Genomic DNA, 17278 nt, shown 5'->3' with positions numbered 1-17278 from the left:
TCTGTTTAGTTAGTCCTCCAGATGAGAGGCAGTAGAGATGACCAGGATGTTCTCTGTTTAGTTAGTCCTCCAGATGAGAGGCAGTAGGGATGACCAGGATGTTCTCTGTTTAGTGAGTCCTCCAGGTGAGAGGCAGTAGGGATGACCAGGATGTTCTCTGTTTAGTGAGTCCTCCAGATGAGAGGCAGTAGGGATGACCAGGATGTTCTCTTGATAAGAGTGCAAATTGGACCATTTTCTGCCCTGCTAAGCATTCAAAATGTAACGAGTACTATTGGATGGCAGGGAAAATGTATGGAGTAAAAAGTACAGCATTTTCTTTAGGAATGTAGCGAAGTAAAAGTAAAAGTTGTCAAAAATATAAATAGTAAAGTACAGATACCCCCAAAAACTACTTTAGTAGTACTTTAAAGTATTTTTACCTAAGTACTTTACACCATTGTGGATGAGGGATGACCACCTGCCTTGTTCACTGCAGAACGTCACTGGGTCAGATAGAACATAAATCTCACATCCATTGTGGTATGAGTGAGCAGATTAACTACCCAACTTTTGTGTGTCAGAGTGGGGTTTTTATTCATTGGTATCCTCTTTCCTTTTCGCTGGAACAACAATATTGTGCAAAGGCTTAGTTTCTTACCCGTTAAACTTTACCTGACATACTTGTAATACTGCAAAAGGCACATTTCTGTCTTCGGATGGACAATACAATTATATTATATTCTTATGACATTAATGTCAACCGATCACAAAATAATGTAGGTTGATGAAAAGTTCATTGTAAAACCCCCCAAAAAATATTTTAGGGCATTAATGGGAACCAGGGACCAGAATAAAACCAAGGAATCATTTAAACGTTGGAACCAGTGTCACCATCCCACTGCTTCTAAAAGTTGTTGTCTGAGGGATCTCAAGCTGACAACAAAACAACAACAACAACAGAGCTCATACAAAAGAGACCCCAAAAAAACACCACATTTTCCTTCCGCTTTCCCCCCATTCAGGTGTCATTATTTCACAATAGAATAATAGTGTCTGTCTCCACTGTCCTGTGTGATGTCTCGGTCCGTCAAAGAAACCCGTCCCCCTCAACTGTAGGCCTACACTCACTGACAACAGGATGTTATTGAAGAGCCAGACAAGGAAATTACAGTGCCCAAGGAAAATAACCCTACAGCGCAAATTACAGGAAGTATAAAGTGTGTTGTCATCATCTGTGCCTGTTAGGCCTGAGACCCAAATGGCACCCTATTCCCCAGGGGTCCTGGTCAAAAGTAGTACACTATAAAGGGAAATAGGGTGCCATTTGGGCAAATAGGGTGCCATCTCACTTTAGCCTCAATTTGAATGATTTAGGATCTCATTGGAGCGAATGAGATACACTGACTGAGACATTTTTTGATACAGGTGAAATATACAGACATGTAGGATAATGATATGACTTAAATGTTACTGAAAGCATCTTACACCACTCTGGGTGAGGTATGTAGATTGAGTGTTATTGTTTGTGGTTGACTTAACCTATCCTTTTTCAGAACAGCATTTTTATAGTACACAGTATTCATTTCACACATACACTTCTCTCAGAAGAAAGAAAAGATGAGTGTTTGCCAGTCTTCTTGAGACAAGGGGAAGTTGTTGGAATTGAGCGTGTTGAAAGGGGTAAGAATGGTACTCAGGTTAGTTACGGCCTTGCGTCATACCCGCTGAGAGAGGGGAACACAAGAGACAGCTCTATAGTAAACACAACTCCACAATGACACAAGTGAAAGAGTTCCTTTGAAAGCTTGTATACTCCCATGTTTATGCGTACTGCTTGTGAGACACACACACACACACACACACACACACACACACACACACACACACACACACACACACACACACACACACACACACACACACACACACACACACACACACACACACACACACACACACACACACACACACACACACACACACACACGGTACAGGTAAGGCATTTAAGAGGAAGCAATAATGTCAGTTTGGAGAATAATCTTTTGTCTTTGTTTGAAAGACAGACAGAAATCAAGAGAATTTACTAACTAGGTCTACCATCACCTGTACTTTATGTGACCCACCGGGGCTCAAACCCAGGTCTCCCGTGTGCCACGATACTATCTTAACCCGCTGAGCTAAAGCTAACGTATAATCTTGGGTAGCCAACACAAATCTTCAGGTCTCAGAAAAGGTTACTCAACAAGCACCTGTATTTCCAACCGATCTCTATTGCATCGACTTGTCCATCTGTAGCAGAACGGAATGTCAGTCTCAAACTGTGGCCCGAAACACACACAACCCTCTGCACCATTACACACCGTACTGAAGAAGCACTGTCACAGAACCAGAAACGCCTATTGGAAACAGACACAACCCTCTCCACCATGACACACCGTACTGAAGAAGCACTGTCACAGACCCAGAAACGCCTATTGGAAACACACACAACCCTCTGCACCATGACACACCGTACTGAAGAAGCACTGTCACAGACCCAGAAACGCCTATCACAGAAACACACACAACCCTCTGCACCATGACACACTGTACTGAAGAAGCACTGTCACAGACCCAGAAACGCCTATTGGAAACACACACAACCCTCTGCACCATGACACACCGTACTGAAGAAGCACTGTCACAGACCCAGAAACGCCTATTGGAAACAGACACAACCCTCTGCACCATGACACACCGTACTGAAGAAGCACTGTCACAGACCCAGAAACGCCTATTGGAAACACACACAACCCTCTGCACCATGACCACCGTACTGAAGAAGCACTGTCACAGACCCAGAAACGCCTATTGGAAACACACACAACCCTCTGCACCATGACACACCGTACTGAAGAAGCACTGTCACAGACCCAGAAACGCCTATTGGAAACACACACAACCCTCTGCACCATGACACACCGTACTGAAGAAGCACTGTCACAGACCCAGAAACGCCTATTGGAAACACACACAACCCTCTGCACCATGACACACCGTACTGAAGAAGCACTGTCACAGACCCAGAAACGCCTATTGGAAACACACACAACCCTCTGCACCATGACACACCGTACTGAAGAAGCACTGTCACAGACCCAGAAACGCCTATTGGAAACAGACACAACCCTCTGCACCATGACACACCGTACTGAAGAAGCACTGTCACAGACCCAGAAACGCCTATTGGAAACACACACAACCCTCTGCACCATGACACACCGTACTGAAGAAGCACTGTCACAGACCCAGAAACGTCTATTCATCTCTGGATCTGGGGTGACAATACTTCTAGGACTCGGGACGGCAGTAGAGATGCACTTAGTCATCCACTACACAAACATCGATCATGATTGGTCAATCTGAATTTCCCAACATCCAGCCGAGTTGTCTGGGAAGTTAGACCAAAGCTGCAGCCTGCCCACTGGGCACAGACGTCAATACAACGTCTATTCCATGTTGGTACAACGTCATTTCATTGATTTAACCAGTGTGTGCCCAGTGGCAGTGGTGTAAAGTTCTTAAGTAAAAATACTTTAAAGTAATATTTAAGTAGGCTACCCTGCCGCCCCGGCTAGTGGTTAGAGCGTTGGACTAGTAACCGAAAGGTTGCAAGTTCAAATCCCCGAGCTGACAAGGTACAAATCTTTCGTTCTGCCCCTGAACAAGGCAGTTACCCCACTGTTCCTAGGCCGTCATTGAAAATAAGAATTTGTTCTTAACTGACTTGCCTGGTTAAATAAAGGTAAAATACATTTTTTTAAAGTATCTGTACTTACTTTATTCTTTATATTTTTGACAACTTTTACTTCACTACATTCCAATATAAAATATTGTACTTTTTACTCCATACATTTTTCCTGACAACCAAAAGTTACATTTTAAATGCTTAGCAGGACAGGAAAATTGTGAAATACACGCACTTATCAAGAGAACACTTGTTCATCCCTACAGCCTCTGGTTTGGCGGTGTGAGGGAGCGTGTAACTGGCGGCACGGAAGTCAGGCACAGGAGAGCAGAACTGTGTAATCAACGGAGCAGTTTTATTCATAAAACCACCGGAACCAGAACAACAAACAAATGGGTACAAAACCCGTTGCGCACCAGAGAAAACGTGCACATGCACTTACATTAACAAAGACATGGGTGGGGGGTACAGAGGGTTAAATACACAACATGTAATGAAGGAATTGAGACCAGGTGTGTGGGAAGACAAGACAAAACAAAAGGCAAATGAAAAGTGGATTGATGATGGCTAGAAGACCGGCGATGCCGACCGCCGCCCGAACAAGTCGTGACAGGCGGACTCACTCAACACAAATGCATCTTTTGTAAATGATGTCTGAGTGTTGGAGTGTGCTCCTGGCTATCTGTAATGATGTCTGAGTGTTGGAGTGTGTCCCTGGCTATCTGTAATAATGTCTGAGTATTGGAGTGCCCCTGGCTATCTGTAAATAATGTATGAGTGTTGGAGTGCCCCTGGCTATCTGTAATAATGTCTGAGTATTGGAGTGCCCCTGGCTATCTGTAATAATGTCTGAGTGTTGGAGTGCCCCTGGCTATCTGTAATGATGTCTGAGTGTTGGAGTGCCCTGGCTATCTGTAACGATGTCTCAGTGTTGGAGTGTGCCCCTGGCTATCTGTAAATAATGTATGAGTGTTGGAGTGTGCCCCTGGCTATCTGTAATAATGTCTGAGTGTTGGAGTGTGCCCCTGGCTATCTGTAAATAATGTCTGAGTGTTGGAGTGTGCCCCTGGCTATCTGTAAATAATGTCTGAGTGTTGGAGTGTGCCCCTGGCTATCTGTAATAATGTCTGAGTGTTGGAGTGTGCCCCTGGCTATCTGTAAATAATGTATGAGTGTTGGAGTGTGCCCCTGGCTATCTGTAAATAATGTATGAGTGTTGGAGTGTGCTCCTGGCTATCTGTACATTTTAAAAACAAGAAAATGGTGCCGTCTGCTTTGCTTAATATAAGGAATTTAACAATATTTAGACTTTTAATGATACTTTTGATACGTAGTATATTTTAGCAATTACATTTACTTTTGGTACTTAAGTACATTTAAAACCAAATACTTTTAGACTTTTACTCATGTAATATTTTCCTGGTTGACTTTCATTTTTACTTGAGTAACTTTCTATTAAGGTACTAGCTATACTTACTCAAGTATTACTTGTGGGTACTTTTTCCACCACTGCCCAGCGGGTACAGTATATACTTGTGGGTACTTTTTCCACCACTGCCCAGTGGGTACAGTATATACTTGTGGGTACTTTTTCCACCACTGCCCAGTGGGTACAGTATATACTTGTGGGTACTTTTTCCACCACTGCCCAGTGGGTACAGTATATACTTGTGGGTACTTTTTCCACCACTGCCCAGTGGGTACAGTATAAACTTTACCAAGCAGAGCTCTTCACTTAAAACCCAACTCCTTGCGTTTTTTTTGTGTTTAAATTGCAAGTAAGACGACAAGAGAAGAATGCTGAACAAAGTGAACCGTTTTAACCCCACATATCACCTTGACCCCTTATGGAAGTAGACTCTGTGGTTTGGGATCATGTGATCATAGGGGGGTTACCCAGGTCCAGTGTCTGACCAGAGAACCAGGCCTCAATTTCAGCTACATCCCTCCCCTCTCACCTTCTGTGTTATCATGTATTATCACCCCCCCCGGAGGGCGTGTTCCCACCTTCCCTCTTTCTTCACCGCCACCCAGACTCCACCACTCTTTGTTTTGCTCTTCTCTTCTGTCTCTCAGACTCCATCACTTTGGGCTTCGTAATCAGAAAAGCGAGGGAGGGAGGGAGGATGAGTGTATCGGTAGCGTACAACGTGTGCTGCTGTCCTGTAATTTGCACGTTGACATGTGCACTTACAGCACGGCTCAGGGACAGATGTAATGACTGGGGCAGGTTACAATAGAGACAGGTGGAAAGGATGGGCCTGTCAGAGAAACAGAGGGACACCGAAAAAGAGGTGTAGACAGACACCGATATAATTTAATTTGTTATTAAGCTGCAGTAAAATTCCCCCTTTATTATATCTTACCATTCCTGGTCAGCATACTCATGAGAACCCCACAGTGACATCGGTTATTACGCAATCCTAGTCAGTTTATTTTTTTTTACTAGGCAAGTCAGTTAAGAACAAATTCTTATTTTCAATGACGGCCTAGGAACAGTGGGTTAACTGCCTGTTCAGGGACAGAACGACAGATTTGTACCTTGTCAGCTCGGGGACTAGTACCTACCTTTCAGTTACTAGTCCAACACTCTAACCACTAGGCTACCCTGCCGCACCTCAACTTACATTTAAACAAGTCCTGCCGAGACTGATGCTGTCCTAATATGGACACTGTACACTCTTGCTCATTATAGAACCTGTGACTTTTTACTGTCACACTATGAGTTCAATTCAGTCAATGAGTTCACAGCATAACGTCAATTTCCATTGAGAAAGCTTATTTTAAATCTGAAGGGCCCCTCCCCAGGAGTCTTTATTGATAGCGTTATCAAGAAGAGATCTGTGGTAGTATCAATTTACTGCACCGTCAGGGATTGGTGACAAACACACTTGTGCACACCTGCAGACACACACACACAGCTTCTATGTACGTTTCACCTCTTCAGGGTCATGGCTGGTCCTTGTCCCAGTGAGGTTGTTTAGGTCTGTCTGTCTGTCTGTCTGTCAGAGGAAACTCTAGCACCGCGTCAGAGTGTGACTGTTGGGATCAGGTTTACTGGTGTTGTTCAGCGGCCACCCCAAAAATGGCAGGAATCTGAGAGGCATGGGGCTGGGGCTTTGAGACGCAAAGAGAGAGAGAAAGAGAGAGAGAGAGAGAGAGAGAGGGAGGTTTAAGGAGAGACAGAGAGAGAGGAGAGAGAACAAGAGAGGGGGGGTGGTGTGAGGGAATGAGAGGGGGGTGTGAAGGAGTGAGAGAGAGAGGGGGAGCATGAGGGAGTGAGAGAGAGTGGGGGGAGCGGGGGAGCGAGAGGGAGGGGGATCATGAGAGAGAGAGGGGGGGATCATGAGGAGTGAGAGAGAGGGGGATCATGAAGAGTGAAAGGGAGAGGGGGAGCGTGAGGGAGTGAGAGATAGAGGGGGAGCGTGAGGGAGTGAGAGAGAGAGGGGGAGCGTGAGGGAGTGAGAGAGAGGGGCTGCAGAAAGAGTGGGGGAGCGTGAGGGAGTGAGAGAAAGGGGAGGAGCGTGAGGGAGTGAGAGAGAGAGGAGGGAGCCTTATGGAGTGAGAGAGAGAGAGGGGGGTGCAGAGAGAGAGGGGGGGAGTGAGAGACTGAAGAATCAATTACTGTTACTGTTCATAGATGGTTTCAACACTTTCCACTACTAGAGATATTTTACTATTTCCTCCGAGACCATCTTCATCCACAGCAGTGTTCATGACATGTCTCCACAGCAGTGTTCATGACAGATATCTCCACAGCAGTGTTCATGACAGATATCTCCACAGCAGTGTTCATGACATGTCTCCACCGCAGTGTTCATGACATGTCTCCACAACAGTGTTCATGACATATCTCCACAGCAGTGTTCATGACATATCCCCACAGCAGTGTTCATGACATGTCTCCACAGCAGTGTTCATGACATGTCTCCACAGCAGTGTACATGACAGATATCTCCACAGCAGTGATCATGACATGTCTCCACCGCAGTGTTCATGACATGTCTCCACAGCAGTGTTCATGACAGATATCTCCACAGCAGTGTTCATGACAGATATCTCCACAGCAGTGTTCATGACATATCTGCAGTGTTCATGACATATCTCCACCGCAGTGTTCATGACATGTCTCCACAGCAGAGTTCATGAGCAGTGTTCATGACATGTCTCCACCGCAGTGTTCATGACATGTCTCCACCGCAGTGTTCATGACATGTCTCCACAGCAGTGTTCATGACAGATATCTCCACAGCAGTGTTCATGACATGTCTCCACAGCAGTGTTCATGACATGTCTCCACAGCAGTGTTCATGACATGTCTCCAGTGTTCATGACAGATATCAGTGTTCATGACACCGCAGTGTTCATGACAGATATCTCCACAGCAGTGTTCATGACATGTCTCCACCGCAGTGTTCATGACAGATATTTCCACCGCAGTGTTCATGACAGATATCTCCACAGCAGTGTTCATGACAGATATCTCCACAGCAGTGTTCATGACATATCTCCACCACAGTGTTCATGACATATCTCCACCGCAGTGTTCATGACATGTCTCCACAGCAGTGTTCATGACATGTCTCCACAGCAGTGTTCATGACAGATATCTCCACAGCAGTGTTCATGACAGCAGTGTTCATGACATATCTCCACCGCAGTGTTCATGACACACCGCATGACATGTCTCCACAGCAGTGTTCATGACAGATGTCTCCACCGCAGTGTTCATGACAGATATCTCCACAGCAGTGTTCATGACAGATATCTCCACAGCAGTGTTCATGACAAATATCTCCACAGCAGTGTTCATGACATATCTCCACTGCAGTGTTCATGACAGATATCTCCACCGCAGTGTTCATGACATGTCTCCACAGCAGTGTTCATGACAGATGTCTCCACCGCAGTGTTCATGACAGATATCTCCACCGCAGTGTTCATGACAGATATCTCCACAGCAGTGTTCATGACAGATATCTCCACAGCAGTGTTCATGACAGATATCTCCACAGCAGTGTTCATAACAGATATCTCCACAGCAGTGTTCATGACATATCTCAGTGACATGATATCTCCACCACAGTGTTCATGACAGATATCTCCACAGCAGTGTTCATGACAGATATCTCCACAGCAGTGTTCATGACCGCAGTGATATCTCCACCGCAGTGTTCATGACATGTCTCCACAGCAGTGTTCATGTCTGACATGACATGTCTCCACCGCAGTGTTCATGACATATGTCCACAGCAGTGTTCATGACATGTCTCCACAGCAGTGTTCATGACATGTCTCCACCGCAGTGTTCATGACTCCACAGCAGTGTTCATGACAGATATCTCCACAGCAGTGTTCATGAGTGTTCATGACAGATATCTCCACAGCAGTGTTCATGACAGATATCTCCACAGCAGTGTTTCATGACATATCTCCACCGCAGTGTTCATGACATATCTCCACCGCAGTGTTCATGACATGTCTCCACAGCAGTGTTCATGACATGTCTCCACAGCAGTGTTCATGACAGATATCTCCACAGCAGTGTTCATGACATGTCTCCACAGCAGTGTTCATGACAGCAGTGTCTCCCACCGCAGTGTTCATGACATGATATCTCCACCGCAGTGTTCATGACAGATGTCTCCACAGCAGTGTTCATGACAGATATCTCCACAGCAGTGTTCATGACAGATATCTCCACAGCAGTGTTCATGACAGATATCTCCACAGCAGTGTTCATGACAGATATCTCCACCGCAGTGTTCATGACAGATATCTCCACAGCAGTGTTCATGACAGATATCTCCACAGCAGTGTTCATGACATGTCTCCACCGCAGTGTTCATGACAGATGTCTCCACACAGTGTTCATGTGTTCAGTGTTCATGACAGATATCTCCACCGCAGTGTTCATGACAGATATCTCCACAGCAGTGTTCATGACAAATATCTCCACAGCAGTGTTCATGACATATCTCCACTGCAGTGTTCATGACAGATATCTCCACCGCAGTGTTCATGACATGTCTCCACAGCAGTGTTCATGACAGATGTCTCCACCGCAGTGTTCATGACAGATATCTCCACAGCAGTGTTCATGACAGATATCTCCACAGCAGTGTTCATGACAGATATCTCCACAGCAGTGTTCATGACAGATATCTCCACAGCAGTGTTCATGACATATCTCCACAGCAGTGTTCATGACAGATATCTCCACAGCAGTGTTCATGACAGATATCTCCACCGCAGTGTTCATGACAGATATCTCCACAGCAGTGTTCATGACAGATATCTCCACAGCAGTGTTCATGACATATCTCCACCGCAGTGTTCATGACATGTCTCCACCGCAGTGTTCATGACATGTCTCCACAGCAGTGTTCATGACATGTCTCCACAGCAGTGTTCATGACATGTCTCCACCGCAGTGTTCATGACATATCTCCACAGCAGTGTTCATGACATGTCTCCACAGCAGTGTTCATGACATGTCTCCACCGCAGTGTTCATGACATATCTCCACCGCAGTGTTCATGACAGATATCTCCACAGCTCAGATATCTGCAGTGTTCATGTCTCCACCGCAGTGTTCATGACAGATATCTCCACAGCAGTGTTCATGACAGATATCTCCACAGCAGTGTTCATGACATATCTCCACCGCAGTGTTCATGACAGTGTTCATGACATGTCTCCACAGCAGTGTTCATGACATGTCTCCACAGCAGTGTTCATGACAGATATCTCCACAGCAGTGTTCATGACATGTCTCCACAGCAGTGTTCATGACAGATGTCTCCACCGCAGTGTTCATGACATGTCTCCACCGCAGTGTTCATGACAGATGTCTCCACCGCAGTGTTCATGACAGATATCTCCACCGCAGTGTTCATGACAGATATCTCCACAGCAGTGTTCATGACAGATATCTCCACAGCAGTGTTCATGACAGATATCTCCACAGCAGTGTTCATGACAAATATCTCCACAGCAGTGTTCATGACATATCTCCACTGCAGTGTTCATGACATATCTCCACAGCAGTGTTCATGACATGTCTCCACAGCAGTGTTCATGACAGATGTCTCCACCGCAGTGTTCATGACAGATATCTCCACAGCAGTGTTCATGACAGATATCTCCACAGCAGTGTTCATGACAGATATCTCCACAGCAGTGTTCATGACAGATATCTCCACAGCAGTGTTCATGACAGATATCTCCACAGCAGTGTTCATGACATATCTCCACATGCAGTGTTCATGACATATCTCCACAGCAGTGTTCATGACATGTCTCCACAGCAGTGTTCATGACATATCTCCACAGCAGTGTTCATGACATGTCTCCACCCAGTGTTCATGACAGATATCTCCACCGCAGTGTTCATGACAGATATCTCCACAGCAGTGTTCATGACAGATATCTCCACAGCAGTGTTCATATATCTCCACAGCAGTGTTCATGACAGATATCTCCACAGCAGTGTTCATGACATATCTCCACAGCAGTGTTCATGACAGATATCTCCACAGTGTTCATGACAGATATCTCCACAGCAGTGTTCATGACAGATATCTCCACAGCAGTGTTCATGACATATCTCCACAGCAGTGTTCATGTGTTCACCGCAGTGTTCATGACATGTCTCCACAGCAGTGTTCATGACATGTCTCCACAGCAGTGTTCATGACATGTCTCCACCGCAGTGTTCATGACATGTCTCCACAGCAGTGTTCATGACATGTCTCCACAGCAGTGTTCATGACAGTGATATCTCCACCGCAGTGTTCATGACAGATATCTCCACAGCAGTGTTCATGTGTTCATGACAGATATCTCCACAGCAGTGTTCATGACAGATATCTCCACAGCAGTGTTCATGACAGATATCTCCACAGCAGTGTTCATGACAGATATCTCCACAGCAGTGTTCATGACATATCTCCACAGCAGTGTTCATGACAGATATCTCTCATGACATGTCTCCACAGCAGTGTTCATGACATGTCTCCACAGCAGTGTTCATGACAGATATCTCCACAGCAGTGTTCATGACATATCTCCACCGCAGTGTTCATGACATGTCTCCACCGCAGTGTTCATGACATGTCTCCACAGCAGTGTTCATGACAGATGTCTCCACAGCAGTGTTCATGACAGATGTCTCCACCGCAGTGTTCATGACAGATATCTCCACCGCAGTGTTCATGACAGATATCTCCACAGCAGTGTTCATGACAGATATCTCCACAGCAGTGTTCATGACAGATATCTCCACAGCAGTGTTCATGACAAATATCTCCACAGCAGTGTTCATGACATATCTCCACTGCAGTGTTCATGACATATCTCCACAGCAGTGTTCATGACATGTCTCCACAGCAGTGTTCATGACAGATATCTCCACCGCAGTGTTCATGACATGTCTCCACAGCAGTGTTCATGACAGATATCTCCACAGCAGTGTTCATGACAGATATCTCCACAGCAGTGTTCATGACAGATATCTCCACAGCAGTGTTCATGACAGATATCTCCACAGCAGTGTTCATGACAGATATCTCCACAGCAGTGTTCATGACAGATATCTCCACAGCAGTGTTCATGACATGACAGATATCTCCACAGCAGTGTTCATGACAGATATCTCCACAGCAGTGTTCATGACAGATATCTCCACAGCAGTGTTCATGACATATCTCCACAGCAGTGTTCATGACATGTCTCCACCGCAGTGTTCATGACATGTCTCCACAGCATGACATGTCTCCACAGCAGTGTTCATGACATGTCTCCACCGCAGTGTTCATGACATATCTCCACAGCAGTGTTCATGACATATCTCCACAGCAGTGTTCATGTGCAGTGTTCATGACATGTCTCCACAGCAGTGTTCATGACATATCTCCACAGCAGTGTTCATGAGCAGTGTTCATGACATGTCTCCACAGCAGTGTTCATGACAGATATCTCCACCGCAGTGTTCATGACAGATATCTCCACAGCAGTGTTCATGACAGATATCTCCACAGCAGTGTTCATGACATATCTCCACCGCAGTGTTCATGACATATCTCCACAGCAGTGTTCATGACATGTCTCCACAGCAGTGTTCATGACAGATATCTCCACAGCAGTGTTCATGACATGTCTCCACAGCAGTGTTCATGACATGACAGTGTTCATGACATGTCTCCACAGCAGTGTTCATGACATGTCTCCACCGCAGTGTTCATGACATATCTCCACAGCAGTGTTCATGACATGTCTCCACAGCAGTGTTCATGACATGTCTCCACCGCAGTGTTCATGACATATCTCCACAGCAGTGTTCATGACAGATATCTCCACAGCAGTGTTCATGACATGTCTCCACCGCAGTGTTCATGACAGATATCTCCACCGCAGTGTTCATGACAGATATCTCCACAGCAGTGTTCATGACAGATATCTCCACAGCAGTGTTCATGACATATCTCCACAGCAGTGTTCATGACATATCTCCACCGCAGTGTTCATGACATGTCTCCACAGCAGTGTTCATGACATGTCTCCACAGCAGTGTTCATGACAGATATCTCCACAGCAGTGTTCATGACATGTCTCCACAGCAGTGTTCATGACATATCTCCACTGCAGTGTTCATGACATGTCTCCACCGCAGTGTTCATGACATGTCTCCACAGCAGTGTTCATGACAGATGTCTCCACCGCAGTGTTCATGACAGATATCTCCACAGCAGTGTTCATGACAGATATCTGCAGTGTTCATGACAGATATCTCCACAGCAGTGTTCATGACATATCTCCATATCTGACAGATATCTCCACCGCAGTGTTCATGACATGTCTCCACAGCAGTGTTCATGACAGATGTCTCGCAGTGTTCATGACAGATATCTCCACCGCAGTGTTCATGACAGATATCTCCACAGCAGTGTTCATGACAGATATCTCCACAGCAGTGTTCATGACAGATATCTCCACAGCAGTGTTCATGACAGATATCTCCACAGCAGTGTGACATATCTCCACAGCAGTGTTCATGACAGATATCTCCACAGCAGTGTTCATGACAGATATCTCCACAGCAGTGTTCATGACAGATATCTCCACAGCAGTGTTCATGACATATCTCCACAGCAGTGTTCATGACATGTCTCCACAGCAGTGTTCATGACATGTCTCCACAGCAGTGTTCATGACATGTCTCCACAGCAGTGTTCATGACATGTCTCCACCGCAGTGTTCATGACATATCTCCACAGAGTGTTCATGACATGTCTCCACAGCAGTGTTCATGACATGTCTCCACCGCAGTGTTCATGACATGTCTCAGTGATGACAGATATCTCCACAGCAGTGTTCATGACAGATATCTCCACAGCAGTGTTCATGACATGTCTCCACCGCAGTGTTCATGACATGTCTCCACAGCAGTGTTCATGACATATCTCCACCATGCAGTGTTCATGACATGTCTCCACAGATGACATGTCTCCACAGCAGTGTTCATGACATGTCTCCACCGCAGTGTTCATGACATATCTCCACCGCAGTGTTCATGACAGATGTCTCCACAGCAGTGTTCATGACATGTCTGCAGTGTTCATGACAGATATCTCCACCGCAGTGTTCATGACAGATATCTCCACAGCAGTGTTCATGACAGATATCTCCACAGCAGTGTTCATGACATATCTCCACCAGCAGTGTTCATGACATATCTCCACCGCAGTGTTCATGACATGTCTCCACAGCAGTGTTCATGACATGTCTCCACAGCAGTGTTCATGACAGATATCTCCACAGCAGTGTTCATGACATGTCTCCACAGCAGTGTTCATGACATGTCTCCACAGCAGTGTTCATGACATGTCTCCACCACAGTGTTCAGTGTTCATGACAGATGTCTCCACCAGCAGTGTTCATGACAGATATCTCCACCGCAGTGTTCATGACAGATATCTCCACAGCAGTGTTCATGACAGATATCTCCACAGCAGTGTTCATGACATATCTCCACAGCAGTGTTCATGACATATCTCCACAGCAGTGTTCATGACATGTCTCCACAGCAGTGTTCATGACAGATGTCTCCACAGCAGTGTTCATGACAGATATCTCCACCGCAGTGTTCATGACAGATATCTCCACAGCAGTGTTCATGACAGATATCTCCACAGCAGTGTTCATGACAGATATCTCCACAGCAGTGTTCATGACAGATATCTCTCCACAGCAGTGTTCATGACAGATATCTCCACCGCAGTGTTCATGACAGATATCTCCACAGCAGTGTTCATGACAGATATCTCCACAGCAGTGTTCATGACAGATATCTCCACAGCAGTGTTCATGACATATCTCCACCGCAGTGTTCATGACATGTCTCCACAGCAGTGTTCATGACAGTGTTGACATGTCTCCACAGCATGACATGTCTCCACCGCAGTGTTCATGACATATGTCCACAGCAGTGTTCATGACATGTCTCCACAGCAGTGTTCATGACATGTCTCCACAGCAGTGTTCATGACATATCTCCACCGCAGTGTTCATGACAGATATCTCCACAGCAGTGTTCATGACATGTCTCCACAGCAGTGTTCATGACAGATGTCTCCACCGCAGTGTTCATGACAGATATCTCCACAGCAGTGTTCATGACATATCTCCACCGCAGTGTTCATGACATATCTCCACCGCAGTGTTCATGACATGTCTCCACAGCAGTGTTCATGACATGTCTCCACAGCAGTGTTCATGACAGATATCTCCACAGCAGTGTTCATGACATGTCTCCACAGCAGTGTTCATGACAGATGTCTCCACCGCAGTGTTCATGACATGTCTCCACCGCAGTGTTCATGACATGTCTCCACAGAAGTGTTCATGACAGATGTCTCCACAGCAGTGTTCATGACAGATGTCTCCACCGCAGTGTTCATGACAGATATCTCCACAGCAGTGTTCATGACAGATATCTCCACAGCAGTGTTCATGACATATCTCCACTGCAGTGTTCATGACATATCTCCACTGCAGTGTTCATGACATATCTCCACAGCAGTGTTCATGACATGTCTCCACAGCAGTGTTCATGACAGATGTCTCCACCGCAGTGTTCATGACAGATATCTCCACCGCAGTGTTCATGACAGATATCTCCACAGCAGTGTTCATGACAGATATCTCCACAGCAGTGTTCATGACAGATATCTCCACAGCAGTGTTCATGACAGATATCTCCACCGCAGTGTTCATGACATGTCTCCACAGCAGTGTTCATGACATATCTCCACAGCAGTGTTCATGACAGATATCTCCACAGCAGTGTTCATGATCTCCAGCATATGACATGTCTCCACAGCAGTGTTCATGACAGATATCTCCACCGCAGTGTTCATGACAGATATCTCCACAGCAGTGTTCATGACAGATATCTCCACAGCAGTGTTCATGACATATCTCCACAGCAGTGTTCATGACATATCTCCACCGCAGTGTTCATGACATGTCTCCACAGCAGTGTTCATGACATGTCTCCACAGCAGTGTTCATGACATGTCTCCATGTCTCCACAGCAGTGTTCATGACATGTCTCCACAGCAGTGTTCATGACAGATATCTCCACAGCAGTGTTCATGACATGTCTCCACAGCAGTGTTCATGACAGATATCTCCACCGCAGTGTTCATGACAGATATCTCCACAGCAGTGTTCATGTATCTCCACAGCAGTGTCATCATATCTGCAGTGTTCATGACATATCTCCACAGCAGTGTTCATGACATGTCTCCACAGCAGTGTTCATGACATGTCTCCACAGCAGTGTTCATGACATGTCTCCACAGTGATGCAGTGTTCATCTCCACAGCAGTGTTCATGACATGTCTCCACAGCAGTGTTCATGACATATCTCCACAGCAGTGTGACATATCTCCACAGCAGTGTCATGACATGACATGATATCTCCACCGCAGTGTTCATGACATATCTCCACAGCAGTGTTCATGACAGATATCTCCACAGCAGTGTTCATGACAGTGTTCATGACAGATATCTCCACAGCAGTGTTCATGACATATCTCCACCGCAGTGTTCATGACATATCTCCACCGCAGTGTTCATGACATGTCTCCACAGCAGTGTTCATGACAGATATCTCCACAGCAGTGTTCATGACATATCTCCACAGCAGTGTTCATGACAGATATCTCCACAGCAGTGTTCATGACATATCTCCACAGCAGTGTTCATGACATATCTCCACCGCAGTGTTCATGACATATCTCCACCGCAGTGTTCATGACAGATGTCTCCACAGCAGTGTTCATGACAGATGTCTCCAGCAGTGTTCATGACAGATATCTCCACCGCAGTGTTCATGACAGATATCTCCACAGCAGTGTTCATGACAGATATCTCCACAGCAGTGTTCATGACAGATATCTCCACAGCAGTGTTCATGACAGATATCTCCACAGCAGTGTTCATGACAAATATCTCCACAGCAGTGTTCATGACATATCTCCACTGCAGTGTTCATGACATATC

This window comes from Oncorhynchus tshawytscha, linkage group LG05 (genome assembly GCF_018296145.1).
Source record: "Oncorhynchus tshawytscha isolate Ot180627B linkage group LG05, Otsh_v2.0, whole genome shotgun sequence".
NCBI classification, from domain to species: Eukaryota; Metazoa; Chordata; class Actinopteri; order Salmoniformes; family Salmonidae; genus Oncorhynchus; species Oncorhynchus tshawytscha.
This window is presented reverse-complemented; position numbering follows the sequence as displayed.